This window comes from Lolium rigidum, chromosome 3, assembly GCF_022539505.1.
Source record: "Lolium rigidum isolate FL_2022 chromosome 3, APGP_CSIRO_Lrig_0.1, whole genome shotgun sequence".
Classification (NCBI taxonomy): Eukaryota; Viridiplantae; Streptophyta; class Magnoliopsida; order Poales; family Poaceae; genus Lolium; species Lolium rigidum.
This window is the reverse complement of record NC_061510.1, coordinates 409793204-409811814: the sequence shown is the minus strand read 5'-3', so window position 1 is coordinate 409811814 and position 18611 is coordinate 409793204. Positions and strand designations below refer to the sequence as shown.

Below are 18611 nucleotides of genomic sequence, written 5' to 3'. Positions count from 1 at the left end.
GGTGATCCACTTAAGGGAAACTTGCTGCTGTTCTACAAACCTCTGCTCTTGGAGGCCCAACACTGTCTACAAGAATAGAAGCTCCCGTAGACATCAATGATCGGTTTTTGGTGTAGTGAATTTGGATCGTGTACCACTTAACAACTATGAGGGATGTTGTATTAAGTGGGAGTTCATTAGTAATTAGATTAAAACATGAACTAATTATCATCAACATAGTTTGAGTAGTATTTTGAATTAATTTTGTAGTATTGGCATCCGTTTTTCTACCATGCGCTAGTCTTGTAATTGAGATAGAAATACTGTTAAAATCTGACAAGAAACTTTACGGATTGGTACCGTATTGTTAAAGAATCAAGAATTGATTAAGTCCTATTGCAAACTTTTAGTAAACCTCACATTGTTGATTCAAAGAGCTATGGTTTCAATTAGTACCTAAAGTTATCTTGTCTCCGTGAAACTTGAAGTTCAAATCTGTTTGAAAAGTAAGGAGCTGAAAATTTAGTTTTCAGAAATAATCAAGGTATGAGATATATGTGATATCTAAGATCTTATTGCAAGATGATAGAATATAATTTGGTGAGACTACATGAACTCATAAATTTTATGGGAATGTACGAAGGTTGAAGACGCAAGGCGTCACAATCCTCCAACTATTGGGGCACTAACGATATTCGCATATCCATGAAGTGACCATCCTTAATATGCACCGTTGCTAAGACTCGTCGTTTAGAAGCATCACGTGATGATCGGGTGTGATAGATTCTACGTGTGCATACAACGGGTGCAAGCTAGATTTGCACATGCAAATACCAAGGTTAAAACTTTACGAGCCTAGCATGTACAGACATGGTCTCGGAAAGTCGTCATGATATGATGGATAAAATTATGAGTGAAATTGTTCATCATATTACAAGGTTACTAATAGTGAAATCCAGAACACTTGTCATATGATGATCAACTTCAAAATAAGAACCTCAAGGTTATTGGTATCAGACCAACAAACCTAGAAGTTATTAATGTTGAAGTGTTTTTCTGAATAATGAGGAAAGCTAAAAGAGAAACTGCAAAAGATGTTTTGGCAGAAAGAAAGAAAAGACTAGAAAGTCTAGCTCAGGTGTATATAAATGATATACATGTTATGATTGTATTCCTAGTTAGGTCACACTATGAAATTCTTGGGTATTAGTACTATATTGGTTGGTATGAAGTGTCATACAAAAACAACGCAATACAAGAATTCAATGGCCTAAGTGACTGACAAGGAATATGATAGGAATGCATGCCTGGAACAAAAATAAAGTGTTATTATGTTCATCGTTGGCATTCTATCTAGCCCTTAGAATTTATAATAAAGAACTTAATAATTGTTATTTTGCTCTGGTCATATGAAAACAATGAGTTGTTTAAATTATGACATTACTCCATGTACGATGGATAAGTTATTATAAATCTTAATGGTGAAACACACATACATAACACTGACGCTAAAATGCCATAAGGCAAATGATTTGAATTCCACTTATTTGTGGAACCGCCATTTAGGTCATGTTGGAAAGGAACGCATGAAGAAACTCCATGCAAATGGATTTTTGGAGTCATTTGATTTTTTGAATCGTTTGGCGCTTGCAAATCTTTTCTAAAAAGAGAATGACTAAAATACCGTTCATAGGCCAAGTTTTGAACGGGCAACTAACTTAGTGGAAACATACATGATGATGTATATGGATCATCGGGCATAGTTGTGTGCGGGAGATTCTTATACTTCATGAAAACTTCAAACAATGAATTGAGTATATATATGTGGATATATTCGATAAGGAAGAAGTTTGAAACATTTGAATGGATTCAAATAAATTTCAGCATGAAGTAGAAATCATCGTAATAGAAAATTCAAATATCTATGATTGGATCATAGTGGAAATATTTGAATTACTAGTTTTAGCGAACATCTAAGAGAGTTATGAAATTGTTCTACAACTCACATTTCTTGGAGTATCATAGTGATGATGAAGTATCCGAGAGATGTATCCAAACCTAGTTGGGTCAATGATGAGATAAAATATTAATGCCATTATATTTTTGTGAATTATGCTTTAGAGACTACCGCTTTACACTGAATAGAGCATCATCATGATCCGTTGAAATGACATCATACGAGTTATGACATGGGTATAAACCCTAATAGTTTTTTCTTAAATTTTGGTATGCATAGCATAAGTAAATAAGTTTACAACCAAAATCGGATGAATGTCTTTGTTGGTTATCCCAGAGAATTGATTGGGAATTCTTCCCACAATGGAGACAAAGACAAAAGTGTTTGTCAATGTTTCTTATTTCCAAGAAATTGTTTCTAGCGAAGTTTTTGAGTGGGAGGACAATAGAACTTGATAAGGTTTATGAACCCGAGCATAATGATCAGAGTAGCGCAGCATCGGAATTGGTTCCGGAAGCGGCCACGACGATCATGGCTCCTATGACTACAAAGTGTTTTAGCCATGGAGATCGAATTACATATTGAACCTTGTAGGTATGGTTTACTTTGTGATCAAATAAATGATTTGTGAACAAAGGATTGATTTTGAACAATGATAAACCAACTACAAACAAAGAAGTTATGATGGGCACTGACTCCGTTAAAATGGCTATACGCCATGAAATCCAAGATAGATAAATACTTTTTGAAAGTAAATGGATCTATAGAATTGATGGACTTGGATGAAATATCCTTGAAGAAGCTCGACTTGTCGAAAAGTTGTTTACGACAAAGTTCAAAGAGTTGACTATGGTAAGATTAGATCTTCCGTACCAATGCTTATAGTCTATGAGGATTATTCTAGTAATCGCTACATATTTCTTTTATGAGATATGTTAATAGGATGGAAAAATACATTACTTAACAGAAGTGTGTAGTAAAGGTGTATACAAGATACAACCAAAAGTTTTGCTGGTCCGTGGAATACTAGATAGGTATACGAACTTCAATTGGATGAAGTAAGTATTGCGGAGTTGGAATCTTCACCAGATGAAATAGTCAAAGAGTTTTTGATTTCATCAGAGACGATGAAGAGGCTTGCATTTGCAAGAAATTAAGTGGGAGCGCTAAGACACATTTATAATACTTTATATAGGTGACATATAGTTAGTTATAAATGATGTAATTATATACTTGATTAAAAGGTTTCATTGAGAAATTAATTTCAATGAAAGGATATGGACTGAAACATATCTAGTGTCAAGATCTATGAAGATAGATTGAAACACAAAATAAGTTTAAGTCAAAGTACATAGAATGGATATTGAAAATAGTTCAATATATAAATATTAAGAAAATATTCTTGTCATGTGAAGTTTTAACAAGACTTGAGTGTATCTGACACTCAATGAGTAAAAACACATGAGTGATTATAGATCACGAATAATATGTACACAATCAGATATCATATGCTATAACGTGTTATGAGCATATACCAGAATGATTTATATGATGATCATTGGACGACAGTAAGAATATCCTTGAGTACTTTAGAAGAACTAAGGATATATATATATATATATATATATATATATATTTGTATGAAGAAATGACAAACAAATCGATGTAAGGTGTTACACCGATATTGGTTTTGTCACATATAAAATATAATTTCAATCTCAAATTAGATTAAGTGTTGTTTAAAAGGTAGCACAATGAGCTAGAAGTTGTCTATGCTAGATTTAGAAGAGTTCTAAATATTGTGACGGATTCTACAAAAGAAGGCAGAGTATGTCAAGAGGTTCTTTGAGAACTTGGTGCATTTCCGACAGAGTCAGAACTTTGAAGCTATATTGTGTGTGACAATATTAGTGACATATTTCAGACCGCGGAATTAAGGTTCCACCAAAAGACCAAACATATTTAATGCCGACTCATTTGGAAATGTGTGATGCGTTGAGACGCAAATGAATTACAAAATACATACGTTTCTAAGCGTGTCAGATCCGTTGACTAAAAATCTCTCCCGTGAGCAATACATGATAAAGCACCATAAGGCCAAGGTGTTATATCTTTACAAATGTAAACTAGATTATTGACTCTAGTGCAAGTGGGAGACTGAAGGAGATATGCCCTAGAGGCAATAATAAAGTGGTTATTATTTATATCTTTATGTTTATGATAAATGTTTATATATCATGCTATAATTGTATTAACCGAAACATTAGTACATGTGTGATATGTAGACAAACAAAGAGTCCCTAGTATGCCTCTTAACTAGCTTGTTGATTAATGGATGATTAGTTTCATAATCATGAACATTGGATGTTATTAATAACAAGGTTATATCATTGTATGAATGATGTAATGGACACACCCAATTAAGCGTAGCATAAGATCTCGTCATTAAAAGTTATTTGCTATAAGCTTTCGATACATAGTTACCTAGTCCTTATGACCATGAGATCATGTAAATCACTTATACCGGAAAGGTACTTTGATTACATCAAACGCCACTGCCTAAATGGGTGGTTATAAAGGTGGGATTAAGTATCCGGAAAGTATGAGTTGAGGCATATGGATCAACAGTGGGATTTGTCCATCCCGATGACGGATAGATATACTCTGGGCCCTCTCGGTGGAATGTCGTCTAATGTCTTGCAAGCATATGAATAAGTTCATAAGAGACCACATACCACGGTACGAGTAAAGAGTACTTGTCGGAGACGAGGTTGAACAAGGTATAGAGTGATACCGAAGATCAAACCTCGGACAAGTAAAATATCGCGTGACAAAGGGAATTGGTATCGTATGTGAATGGTTCATTCGATCACTAAAGTCATCGTTGAATATGTGGGAGCCATTATGGATCTCCAGATCCCGCTATTGGTTATTGGTCGGAGTGAGTACTCAACCATGTCCGCATAGTTCACGAACCGTAGGGTGACACACTTAAAGTTGGATGTTGAAATGGTAGAACTTGAATTTGGAATGGAGTTCGAATATTTGTTCGGAGTCCCGGATGAGATCCCGGACATCACGAGGAGTTCCGGAATGGTCCGGAGAATAAGATTCATATATAGGAAGTCATATTCCAAGTTTGGAAATGATCCGGTGCATTTATGGCAGGTTCTAGAAGGTTCTAGAAAAGTCCGAAAGAAATCACCATGGAAAGTAGAGTCCCGGAGGGACTCCACCTTGCATGACCAGCCAACCCTAAAGGGAGGAGTCCAAGGTGGACTCCCCTAGGGTGGCCGGCCAACCCACCTCAAGGAAAGGTGGGAGTCCCACCTTGGGTAGGACTCCCTCCTTGAGTAGGTTTCCCACATATGGGAGGTTTTAGTGTTGGGGTCTTATTCGAAGACTTGGACTAGAACTCTTGGTGCTTCCACCTATATAATGAGGGGCATAGGAGAGGGGGCTGATTACTTCAAGCCTCACTCTTGGCCGCACCACCTAGGGCTGCCCTTGGCCGGCGCCCTAGCCCCCCCTCTCTCCCCAAACCCTAGCGGTATCTCTCCTCCACCACATCCCGCACGCTTAAGCGAAGCTCCGCCGGATTTCTCCACCACCACCGACACCACGCCGTCGTGCTGTCGGATTCAAGAGGAGCTACTACTTCCGCTGCCCGCTGGAACGGGGAGGTGGACGTCGTCTTCATCAACAACCAAACGTGTGACCGAGTACGGAGGTGCTGCCCGTTCGTGGCGCCGGAACCGATCGTGATCAAGATCTTCTACGCGCTTTTGCAAGCGGCAAGTGAACGTCTACCGCAGCAACAAGAGCCTCCTCTTGTAGGCTTTGGAATCTCTTCAAGGGTGAGACTCGATAACCCCTCGTTGCTACCGTCTTCTAGATTGCATCTTGGCTTGGATTGCGTGTTCGCGGTAGGAAATTTTTTGTTTTCTATGCAATGCTATCCTACAGTCGACATGGGGGGAGGATGATGAACGGTGGTCGTGGATCTTCACAACCACCGCTTCAGAGGACACCCCCAGCGAGGACGAAGATTTCGACTTCTCTGATTAATATGTGTGTGTGTCGAGTCCGTGTGTCTAGCGTTAAGTGCTTTATTCGTGTGTGGGTGTAGTTCTTTAAATGTTTTGGTTTGTGTGTGCGTCTAGTTCTTTAAGTGTTTTGGTTCCTGTGTGGGTGTAGTTCTTTAAGAGTGTTGGTTCCTGTGTGTGGGTGTAGTTCTTTAAGTGTTTCAGTTCGTGTGTGGGTCTAGTACTTTAAGCGCTTTGGTATGTGTGTGGGTCTAGTTATTTAAGTGTTTTGTATCGTGTCTGGGTCTTAAGTTCTTAAATGTATCACTTTTCTCTCCAGTTCACCTCCGAGGGAGTTCCCCCTATACATCCAGAATCTGCCTAAGTGTAGGAACCCCCTGTCCGAGAAGCCGGACACACCTTGGGGGTATCCTTGGATATAAAACCATCTCAAATCACTTTTGTGCATGCCATGTGGGCACACACAAGTTTTCCAGCGATTCCGACGCTCCGGTGGTCTGTAACTTGGAAAACCCTAGGGCGGGGACCCCACACATCTACCCCTATAGCTTTCTCCGTGCGAGGGTTTACCAGTGGACTTTTTTATTTATTTTGCTTTGTTTAGGACATATGTACATGGAAACCATAGGTTGGGCATACTTTACCATAAAATAGGCTCCGTTCGAGCCATGGCGGGGGTTTCCACATACAGATCCTGGATTTTACCAACCGGTAGCCCATTATGCGGAAATCGTCAACGCCGGGTACATCCAAGGTTAGCCAAACCTTACATCACACTTGTACATGTATGTTAGGGGCAGAAGCAAGTTTTCCAACAATTCGACGCTCCGGTGATCTGTTTCTTGGGAAACCCTAGGGCGGGACCCCTAGGGTTAGGGTTTTACCAAGTGATCTGTTAGGGTTATAGTTAGGGTTAGCAATGTATGTGGAAACCCTAGGGTTAGGGTTAGAGTTAGGGTTAGGGTTAGGGTTAGAGTTAGCAATGTATGTGGAAACCCTAGGGTTAGGGTTAGAGTTAGGGTTAGGGTTAGGGTTAGAGTTAGCAATGTATGTGGAAACCCTAGGGTTAGGGTTAGGGCTAGAGTTAGGGTTACGGTTAGGGTTAGAGTTAGGGTTAGAGTTAGGGTTACAGTTAGGGTTAGGTTTCGGGAAACCGTAGGGCGGGGACCCCGCGGATCTACCCATATGTACATCGATAGCAAATGTTGGGCCTAGTGGCTCCGGTTGACCCGTCTGGCGAAGAGCGTCACCCATGGGACCTACATATGGCATCTACGAATTCTTAAAAAATAGAACCATTTTTTACATAATTCATACTAGTAAATAAATAATAGAAACATATTATAAAGTAATATGAGAGAGGGAAAAAATAAAAAAAAAACCTATATGCCGAGGGTGGCCGTCGGCATAGGGTGGCCATGCCCTATGCCGAGGGTGGCCGTCGGCGTCTGACTGACGCCGTGAGCGGGCGACGACGGCGCGGACTGGGCCAGAGGCGATGCCGGTAATACGCCGAGGGCCAAGGTGACGCCGACGGCTGCCCTCGGCGTAGCCCCCTCTACGCCGACGGTATTTGTACGCCGACGGTCGGCTTCCTGAGCTGCCCCGGCGAGGCCGTACGCCGACGGCCCCGATAAAAAGCCGTCGGCGTACAGTTTGGCCGTCGGCGTCTTCTCCCATTCCTGTAGTGGATATTTAAAGAAATTAATATACACATGCAAATGTACATATATTTGCAGTTCATTTGAGTCGCAGTAAATTTATCCATGAATACATGAGATTTTTTCCCCTTTTTCTGTAAGCATGAATAAAAATTTAAACAAATAATTTTAAGGAGTGACACAAAAAGGAAACAACTAACATAAGTTTCAGTGTAAAATATGTTAGATTTTGTGCAAGTGCAATTTCCTTGATCAAAATTAGAAATGCATATTACAAACAAACCTATGTTGGTTTGTATTTGGCTGCGTTGCATTTTCTAAATTTACTATAAACAATACTCCACGAAAGAATCAGTACAGGGATACCTGGTGGATACGGGCAGATAAGCTCACCACATATCTCGCCAAGGCTGTCCTCAAGGCACACTCTTCTTTTCTTTGTAAAGAATGCCTCTCTTGGAGTCAGCTTGACAGAAAACTTATCTAATGGGCTACCAACATAATTATGTTTTCCAACTCTGGATTCATTTCCAGAGAAGTATTTTTCTTAAAGATGATTTGCACACTGTACAAGCTTTTCGACATCTTGTCGTCTGGTCCCTAAGTTGACTGCAAATGTCACTGCCTTTGTACCGACAAGCTCAGATACAATTTGATGCTCTTCAGCGAAAACATCATCTGCTTCGTATCCAGATAAATGTAGATCTGACGCACTTAGTGTGATACGCAAGGGGTCAATAGAAGGGAAGTCAGAAACAAAGTTTGACAAGTCCAGGACAGATATCCCTGGGATTAGCCTCAGCTGGTCTTTTGTTTGTAAAGCCATATCCACTGGCTCATCAAAATATTTCACGTTCTCGCTCAACTGAGCTCTTGCAGCATCTAAAGATGAAAGGAGGAGGTAGCTTGGGCTTGAGCTCTGGAGCAACTGGAGGCATTGGCTCACTTTATCTACATCCACGAGACCTCCAGCCATGTGAAGCATCGAGGACTGTGTAAGCGAGCTCAGAACCTTATGTGTGGATTGCACAACCAAGTCAGCACCTTGCTCAATCGCTGTGCTTGGAAAACTGTCATGGAACCTAAAATGCGCACCATGTGCCTCGTCAACTATAACTGGAATGTGCAATGGATGACAAACATCAACGATGCCTTGGACATTGCTGCATATGCCATGATAGGTCGGTGAAGTAACAAGAACAGCACCTATTTTTTTCCCATCCTTCTCAAGCTCCTTCAGTGCTCTATCTACCTGTGACGGCGTGATACCACCAGCAATGTCCCACACATAATTGTACTCTGGTACTATATACTTAGGCACCGCACCAGACAGCCAGTGCAGAGATCACTGAAATGTGGCAGTTTCGAGGAACAATGAGGAAGTCACCTGGGGAGCAGGTAGCCATCACTGCGGCCTAGATTCCGCAGGTACTCCCGTTGACCAGGAACCATGTTTTCGATGATCCAAACAGTTGAGCCGCCCGGTTCTGAGCATCCAAAATCACACCCCTGGGGTAGAAGAGGTCGTCAAGCTCAGGTAGCTCGGGCAGGTCATGCAAAAACGCTCCCATGCCAATAAGGTTCAGCAAGGAAGACGGAGCAGCTTTCCCTCTGTTGTGCCCAGGAAAGTGAAAGCAGGACACGTCTTGAGCTGCAGTTGATTTCAGCGCCTGAACCAGAGGGGCGGTACCACCTTGGACAGCTACTGAAGATTCAGTTATTGTAGCTTCAGTTTCAGATATTCCTGGCGTGTTCCATGAAGTGCCAGAATGTGCTATGACATGTCGCTGGGGTGATTCCTGCAAGACTAGAAACATTGGACTGGCACATGGGATGGACAGAAGAAGGTGACGCTGAACATGTATATTTGCTGCTCTAATCATCACCAACGTCGGACAACGCAGACCATGTTCAGCTAACTAGTGTTTGAAAGCAAAGTATAACACATGATTTCATCAGCGGTTGATCAAAAGATTCCAAAGTAGATGAATCATGACCAACCTATTCAATGCAAACTAGAAAGCATCTTCAGTTCAGTAGTAGTATTCGAACAAGTCGAGAACCAACCTGAGGTTGGGTGGTTAGGAGGGTGGTTGTACCCCCAGCCCACCAGAGTTCAAACCCCATGTTTGACATCTGTGTGTCTCATAAAGGCGGAATATTCATTCAGTGGGAGGCGACGTTCCCGTCGATAGTGAGGCGCCTGTGGTGACTTCGTCAATTTCAAGATCCAATCCGCCGGCTCAGTCTTCCGGAGGTGCTCATAGGGGTAGGGTGTGCGTGTGTGCGTTCATAGGGGTGAGTGTATGCGCGTGTATGTGAGCGCCTGCGTTTGTACTGTGATTCTCAAAAAAAAAAAGTATTCGAACAAGTCAAAGCAAGTCTAACCCATAGTTTTGGCACGCAAGGGAACGAGGAGAAAAAGTTTCTGGAAAACAATGAACCCTTGGCATAATGCACGGTGCACATGGACGATATACAGATTCAGTTTAGACTGGAACAGAACAGATGCAGCTTAAGCAAAAATAGCCTGACAGATTCGGTTAGACTGGGCCATAGTCTAGTTTCGTGTCTAATTCAAAACACAAGGTCCAATCAACTTAGTAAACAAATCTACGAATTGTATTATGGTGTTGTGCTGTCCAGACTACCACGAGCAATTCGGCAAACAGGTTGTGGGCACTAGAATGGAAGAACGCCGGTACTTCAAACGAGCCCAGGGGAAAATCAGCGACACTTAAACCAACTGCAGCGCAAGGAAGGAGAGGGGGTTACCGCGTGTAGAGGCGCGCGCGGGGTCGCAGAAGGAGGAATGCTGCTGCGGCTGTTGCTCGGAGGAGGACGATGAGGAAGAAGCATGGTCGTTGGAAACATAGTGGTGCGGGGCAGTATAATGGCATTTTTGGGCCAGACTAAAAAGGACCCCGTCAGTTGTCGAGGCAAAGATAGCCCCCTCTATCCCCGTCAGTTGTTGCCGGTTTATACTACCTCTATCCCAATGCTTAAAGATTATAATATATTCTTAAAAAAAAGGTAAACTAAGTAAAGTTTGATTAAACTTTTAAAAAATTGTGAATAAATAAGATATCTTAAAAATACCATATGAATATATATTTCACTATCTATCTAGTGATATTGATTTTGTATTTTACATGTTAATGATTTTTGATAAAAGTTTGGTCAAACTTGACATATTTTGATTGTTAAAAAAATATAAACCTTAAACTTTACGATGGAGGTGGTAGTAAGCTAGCTACTTCTTAACTAGGTTCAGAAAAATCTACTTCTCAACTGGTTTTCTTCACTATACCAGAACCATGGAACCTCTCTTGCAGGAAATCAGATTCTTCAAAATCAGGAGTAACTAAAAAGGCTAAAAAATATCAGACACAATATTACAATATTATGGATGAATGCCAATATTCACGTCTTGGTTCATTACTCCCATTCAAAAACATAAATGGTTTAAGAGCATGAAATCGAAGAAAACGTTGCGTGCCCATTCACCCTTGCCGCTGCTAGAACTTCTAGAATCACCTTGTTGTGAAAATCTTCATGAGCTCCCATAGTCTTCTACTCCTCCCTTAATGAACCACACTTGTCTTCAGAATAATATAGACAACAAATATTTAGTCTATGAAAAAGCAGTTCTTTCACAAGACCTTCGGCTGGTTTCCCTTCGAATTGAAATAGATTGCCATGGCTATGTTGTTGACGGTGGTACTATGTATTTAACATATCTATATTAGAGTGCTATCTAAAAATGACTTACACAACTATTGTCATTGCCTTTGGTTGGCCACCAATTCGGAAAGACAGATTTTCGACTAGGAACGGCAAGTGCGTTTTTCTTTAATGTTTTATTTTTGCGGTTGAACAACAAATACTGGTTGAGGTCTATGGCTCTGCGACAATGGTTGATACTAGATCTCATCCCTGTCCACAAGGCAAGTAGTACGCTTTGCAGGTGTGAGGTCCTCGTTCGCTGCCGATGTGCAACATTAATCGTTCCACCATTCATATAAAGTTTCGGTAAATTTTAGCCTTTCCAAATTTAATTATCGAGCGAGATGTTTCCGGCTCTAATGTAGTACTCTCACCGATACATATTACTTGCCATTAAAATAGATATATCTATAATTAAAATGTGTCTAGGTACATCTATATTGGTGCCAAGTAATATGAATCAGAGGGAGTACATGATATTTTCGAGCGAGATATGATCATTGCCATTTTAAGTAGACTGCAATCTAACTAAAGGTTCTCGAAAATGACTCGCATATCTCCTGCGGGTTCTCGAAAAAAAGGTTGGGAAATTATGAAAATGATTATAATTGACCCGGGTTCATATGTAAATGCAAATTGGAATGATTAAAACTTCCAAATTTAGAAAATTCTGACAATGTGGCTGAAGTTTTGAAGTTTTTTCATCCATAGTGCGTCGAATCCTACCAGACTAGCTGAAAATGCTATATTTTGCAATTACCAGGACCAATAATTAGCACACCTACAATTCAAACTTGAGATGATTTTCAAAAATCGGTAGACACTTAATACTAAATTTATGAAAGCCTAAACAAATGGCAATCTCTGGGAATTGTACAAGCTACCAGTTATCGATATTTCGAATATTTCATAGTGCAGTTTGGCCATGTACTGTTTATACTTTATTCACAAAAAGGAATATTTTGCTGTAATAAAATGGAAAATCATTTTATTAAGACAAAAAACTTGGAAACTCTAGGTGCACAGTTGTTTGGCATGCCAATATGAAGTTGTGTGCCCATTTTAGGTGAATCATAACGAAGTATAACATGGATTTGGACATCAATATGGTTGTTAGAAAGGCAAGTTAAGCTTGCATGATAGCATTTTTCTGTGGTTGTTTTTTCTTCAAATTACAATATTGCAAGATGTGTATGTTTTCTAGGAACTTGGTCACATAAAAAGTTTTCATTCCTAAGTTTTTCATTTTTTGATTTCTTTTAATTTTGTTTGATTAAATTTAAAATCCGGTCAAAACTTTGTTGATGTCTTGTAGGAAGTACTCGTCAAAGTTTCTTGTTCGCCAGGTATATTTTGTTTGCTGAGTGTAACACTCGGTAAATTTTCTATTCACAGAATATAATTCTTTTACCGAGTGTTGTCTACAAAATACTCGACAAAGTCTTTATTTGTCGAGTTTTGGGAAAAATAGACTTGGCAAACAACCACATACTTGGCAACATCTTATTTTCTGATAGTGTTTAGCACTAACTCTATGCTAAGAGATGGAAACAAATAAATAGTACATAACTCCTAGGTTAAACCTTCGAGAAGGGATCGCCACACATGCCGATGTCGCCAAGTCCAAACCGTAGGCCGATCTCGGGAGTTTAATCCTCAAAAGTCGAGCTTCGAGCAACCACTTAACAAGGGCACAACATTGATGCGTGCGGACATTGCCTAATGAGGGCCCTTTCAGGTATTTCCTCTTAAAAGTACTCGCACCGAAAATTGGTAGGCATAAATGTTCTAGTCAAAGATTGTACGAGACTACCTCAGTAATATTGTACATGTATGTGTCCCAAAAATACATGGAATTCAACAATTTCAGCTGAAGTTTTTTCAACGTATAACTTACACAAATTCTCTAGATCCTCTTCACCAACACATAATCTGCCTGGGTAGAAAATGAAAAATAATAACTTGGATATTTGCTGAATGAACGTACACATTTTGCCTGAAGTCTCAAGGCAATCCTAATAAGAAATAAATCAGCAAGTTCTCAAAAAAAAAAAAAAAAAAATCAGCAAAATGGTTTTGCAAAGCCATGATTTATTAACCTTATAAAAAACCATCGCCAATGTCCTTGGAGTTGCGAACCAAAATGCTAAACCAAAATTGTCCGCAAGAATTCAATGAACCCGTCAGAATGTGTGAATTATTACATCCAAAACACTTGAGCATTAAACAAGGTATTGTACCTGGAGACTTTGTAAGAGCGAACTAGACGGTGATCAGACACCACGGGTTCGCCGTCCATGCCACGCTCGACATAGAAAGCAGTCAGCCGTAGCAGACACTTGTCGCCGTCGCCTAAGCTGTCCTTTCTCCTTGCCCTCGGGCCGCAAGCGCTCCATGAGGCAGTACCCGCTGCCTTGTTTGTTCACGGCCCTAGCTAGGGGCACGTGCTTGGCATCGATGTGCCTCCATCCAGCATCGACATCCTTATCGAGGCGGAACAGCTTCTCCGTGCCGACCTTTCACTCCTCGGGGTCAGACATGACATGGCCGGTGCAGAGGCGCCCATCCGTGGGGGACGGCGATATGTGTCGGTTTCAACCGCGTGGAGCCCAACCCACGTGTCCAGCTCGCCGTCATAGTGCGCGTGGCCGATGACCGGCAGCTCCCAGTCGTTGCGGAGCGTCCACTTACGGCTCCGCGAGCAGAAAGACAAGGTAGCCCCCATCCCGGTGTTCCGGTTGTAGTTGGCGGACACGAGGGGCTCGTAGTCCTGCGGAGAAGGCGCCCCCGGCGGCACGTGCACCGCGTGTGCGGTGATGTAGGCAGCCGATTCTCAGTCGTTTATGAAGGAAGTGTTGAATCCCGTGGATCAACTAGTGTAGATCTAAACGAGTAGTTTCTATATCTGTAACAAAAGGTGTTCATGGACTGTGTGGGGGAGAGAGAGATCGAGGGTCACCTTCACCGTTGCAGAGGTACCGGAGGACGTCGGCATGGAGATGGTGGCGACGGCGACGGCATGAGGTCGAGCGAGAGGGGTGGCGGCGGATCTTCCCGTCAGCACTGCACTAACCCTAATCGGTGGGTCGTCTGGTGGGGCGAGTGGCAGCTTAGGGCAACCTCGTACCGAGTGCCACCGGCCCCACCACTCTATATAGTGCAGGCGACAGGGACCCACCAACCAGCGAACGGTTTGGCGCCCCCGATCAGGGCGCGGTCAAAGGGCACGTCGAGCCGTTGGGCTTGAACATGGTGGAGATCAACCTAACAGTAAGCAGTACCGAGATCTGATACTTCTTTAAGGTATGTCGTTTGACATCTAGCAAAGGAACCAATTAATATGTGTGCCTGATAAAATGAATATATCCTTGGCCGTTTGACATCTCGCCGTTCTCGCCGCTCTTGACACGGGAAGTAGTAAAAATGCAGAAGCCATTTGTCGCCCTCACCCAAGCACTCGCCTCTCTCAGGCTTCAGGCGTTCCATGATGCAGTACTCAGTGCCAGTTTGATCCACCATCGCCGTGGATCCAACCAGCAGCAATGTCCTCGTCGAGATAGCTAACCTCTCATTCCCAACCTTCCACTCCGACGGGTCGGATGTGACTTTGCTGTCGCACAGGTAGCACCAGTTGAGGTATGCACCAGTTGTACAAGGCCACCAAACCACATGCATAATATTTGTTCCACTTTAAGTGAAGTTTTAATTTGAGAAACCTTAGGACACGTACTAAAACATCACCCAGCATACCTAACACCATCACTACATTTAGAGAAACATGTACTCGTGTCTATCCTTCAATATATATACCACACATCTATCTATTAGCATATATACACATCCACCATATAACTTGTATCATCGAATACAGTAGATATGGATGGCACACGTGTTAGAAAATGTGTACCAGGATGCATGGATGTATGGAGATGGCATGTCGCTACTTCTGTTGGAATTGTAGGCATTAGGAATGAGCTAGCTACTATAAGAAGTTGCTTCAGCAAGGTGAGATGAAGTAGCAGAGAAGATCTCCGTAAACGGTCGGTGACTACAAGTTGTTCATCGATACGTCGGAGTAGACGAAGTAGCTTGAAAAGAAAGTTAAGCACGAGCGTGCAAACAAAAATATACTACAATTCTGGCGACGAGGTCATGGTGGATGAAGTATTTGTTGAAGTAGATGTCGAGGACGAACCTGGGCAATCCGTGTGCATGAAACCCGCACGAGGCAATGCGTGATGAGCCCAAGCAGGAGATGCACGCTGCTATGCACCGGGTAGTCAAGGAAGATTGATCTTCTGAATTGCACCGGCGCCAAGAGGACTAATCAGATGTTTGTTGGCTAAAGAAAAAAATAAAGATGTAATGGGGATAGAAAATAACACAAAAATTGCTATTACTATGAACCGATCTGCACTGATCGGAAGAAAACTAGCTACGAAATCGGATGCTCCCGGTGAAGATCGATCTCCCCCAAGATGGAGCAGCGAAAGCGGTGGGTGGCTAAAACCTCGGTGAAACGAACTACTCCAATACCATGTAAGATTGTGGAATAGTAATTGTATATTGATCGATGATAATTGATTTTCTAAGGCTGTTTATATAGTAGTAAATACTTAAAACAAAACAAAAAACTAGTAAAGATATATCTAGATTCCAATTTTAAACTACCTAATATGACTAAACGGTAATATACAGCTGCCCGCCCAAACTATCTTCATATTTTTTCTGCATCGGTCATTATAAACCATCATACACTCTATTACCACCAACCAACCTTTGAATTTGTGAGCTTATTTTTAATGAACGCCTGAACCAAATTACATCCAGCACGCTTGAGCTTGAAAAAACCTATTGTACATTGACAATTTGTAAGAGCGAGCCGGCCGGCTAGCCGTGGCCACAGGCTCGCCGTTCTCTCCGGGTTTGACATGGAAAGTGGTAAGTCGTAGAAGACATTTGTCACCGTCACCGATGCAGTCGCTCTCCTTAGGCCACAGGATCTCCATGAGGCAGTACTCGATGCTAGCTTCTTCATCTGTGGACACCATGGGCACCAGCCTTGCGTCGACGTGGATCAAACCGGCTACGGTGTCCTCGTCGAGGCAGCACAACTTCTCCTTGCCGACCGTCCACTCAGATGGGGCGGACGTGACTTTAGCTGCGCACATGTATCAGTCGCACCGACGGCTGTACCCATCCGCCAGGTGGAGTCCGAGCCATGTGTCGAGCGTTCCATCATAGTGGGCGTGGCTGACGTTCGGCAGGTGCCAGCCACTTCTCTCGTTGGCGTGGAACTTACAGACACAAAGATCTCGTGTTCGTGCGGCACCGCACCTGGCGTCGTGTGCACTGCGTGCGCCGTGATGTGATCGGCTTCGAAGGGTAACATCAGAAGATTATCGTTGTCGCTCCACCAACACAAAGAGAAAGAAAACAATGGCTCCTCTTTGTCCCCCAACCACGGAGAGGAAGGGGACAATGGCCGCCAGTTCCAGAACTCGTCGTTCTTGCTGCCGCGATCGGCGGCAGTGCAGGCCCAAGGGACACAAGTCCTCGTCGAGGTACTTGTAGTAGTACTCAGACCCGGACGACTCTAACATGTAGAGCCTGTTCCCGACGGCCATCGCCGCCAGGTTGAAACACCAACCGCGGAGGAAGCCTTTCGGAAGCTGAGGCGAAAAGACCTGCACGCCCGGCTTGGTGTCGTAGATGAAGACGCAGCCGGCCTCGTCTTTTTCGGATATGTCCATGTTGCGGCAGGAGCCTATGGTGATGATGCTGCTGCCCACGGTGGCGAACTGCGCGCGATTGTTGATGGTTGGGAACGCCACGCAGAGGACACTACAGGAATGGACCTCTACGCCGACGGCCGGCTGCCCTCGGCGTAGCCACGCCTGGCCCTCGGCGTAGGCTACGCCGACGGCAGCCCTCGGCGTACCTCGTCGGCGTCCAGGTCCCTCGGCGTAGCCCAGCTTGCCCTCGGCGTAGAAGCAGCCGTCGGCGTCCTGGCTCTGTGCCGACGGTGAAGAAGACCCTCGGCGTTGACGCCGTCGGCGTAGCGTGGCGGCGCGCCGTCGACGTTAACGGAGCGGCCGGAGACGCCGACGGCCCAACCCCTCGGCGTAGAGAGACGGGAGAGGCGACGTGGCGCACGGAGGCGCACCGTAGCCAGAGGCTATGCCGAGGGCAACCCCCTCGGCGTATGCATGGCGCATGCAGCGCCACCGTGGACACGCGGCAGCACCTGGGCGCGTCGGGCTACGCCGAGGGCAACCCCCTCGGCATAGACCTGACCATATGGCCCTATGTCAGGGTCTATGCCGACGGCATTACCCTCGGCATAGGCGCCTGCCATTTTTTTTTCTGTTTCTGTTCCAGTTCCAGTTGCAATGCAATCCAGTTCCAGTTCATATAATCGACCAAATTCACATAAATATCATATAATCGACCAAATTCATCCAAAATCGACCAAATTCGTCATAATTCACATAAATAATATGAAATCCACATAGTAGCATACAAATACATCCAAATTCATCCAAAATCACCATAATTCACATAAATAGCATGAAATCCACATAGTAGCATACATGGTGCATGTAATAGCATACAAGAGGAGAGTGCCATGTCATCCAATACATAGTAGTAGGTAGCACATGATGGCAAGCAAGAAGCCCGGTGCTGACTAGCGGAGGAAGGACCCGGGCGGGGTGTGTCCGCCCACATCGTTGGCGAAACGAGCAGCCCGGGGTTGCGCTCCGGTAGAAGCTCCAGAAGAACCACCTGGAGAAGGACCGGTGGTATGCCTAGGAGAAGTCGACGGAGAGGCACCGGGAGTAGTCCCAGGAGTAGTCGACGGAGAGGCACCAGCAGAACGCCCAGAAGACCGACCACCTTCATGAACCGGTGTGACCTCGCGCCCACCCGGCGATGCCTGGTTCCCGGACCATCCCGTTCCCTACATGTTCCCTACATGTTAGCAACTTGCGAGGCAAATAAAAGTGATAACTACCGGTTTGGCAAAGAACTTACCTCCGGTGTGGATCCGTAGTAAGTCGCAGCGAAAGCTGCCCTCGATGGCATGATAGGCATGTCCCCCGCCACGGTAACTCGAGCCGGTGGCGGTGTACCAGTAGACATAGAGATCATCATTTCCTGCAAGATAGGTTACAAGTTAGGCTTTGCAGAAATAAAGCATCAAACTGAGACTTGTCATCTACTTGCGCGAGAAGAAAGATT

At 43.6% G+C, this 18611-nt stretch overlaps 1 pseudogene; it reads right to left on the bottom strand.

Moving 5' to 3' along the window:
- Positions 1-8190: 8190 nt before the first annotated feature.
- LOC124697850 lies at positions 8191-17122 on the bottom strand (annotated as a pseudogene).
- Between the last annotated feature and the right edge of the window lie 1489 nt (positions 17123-18611).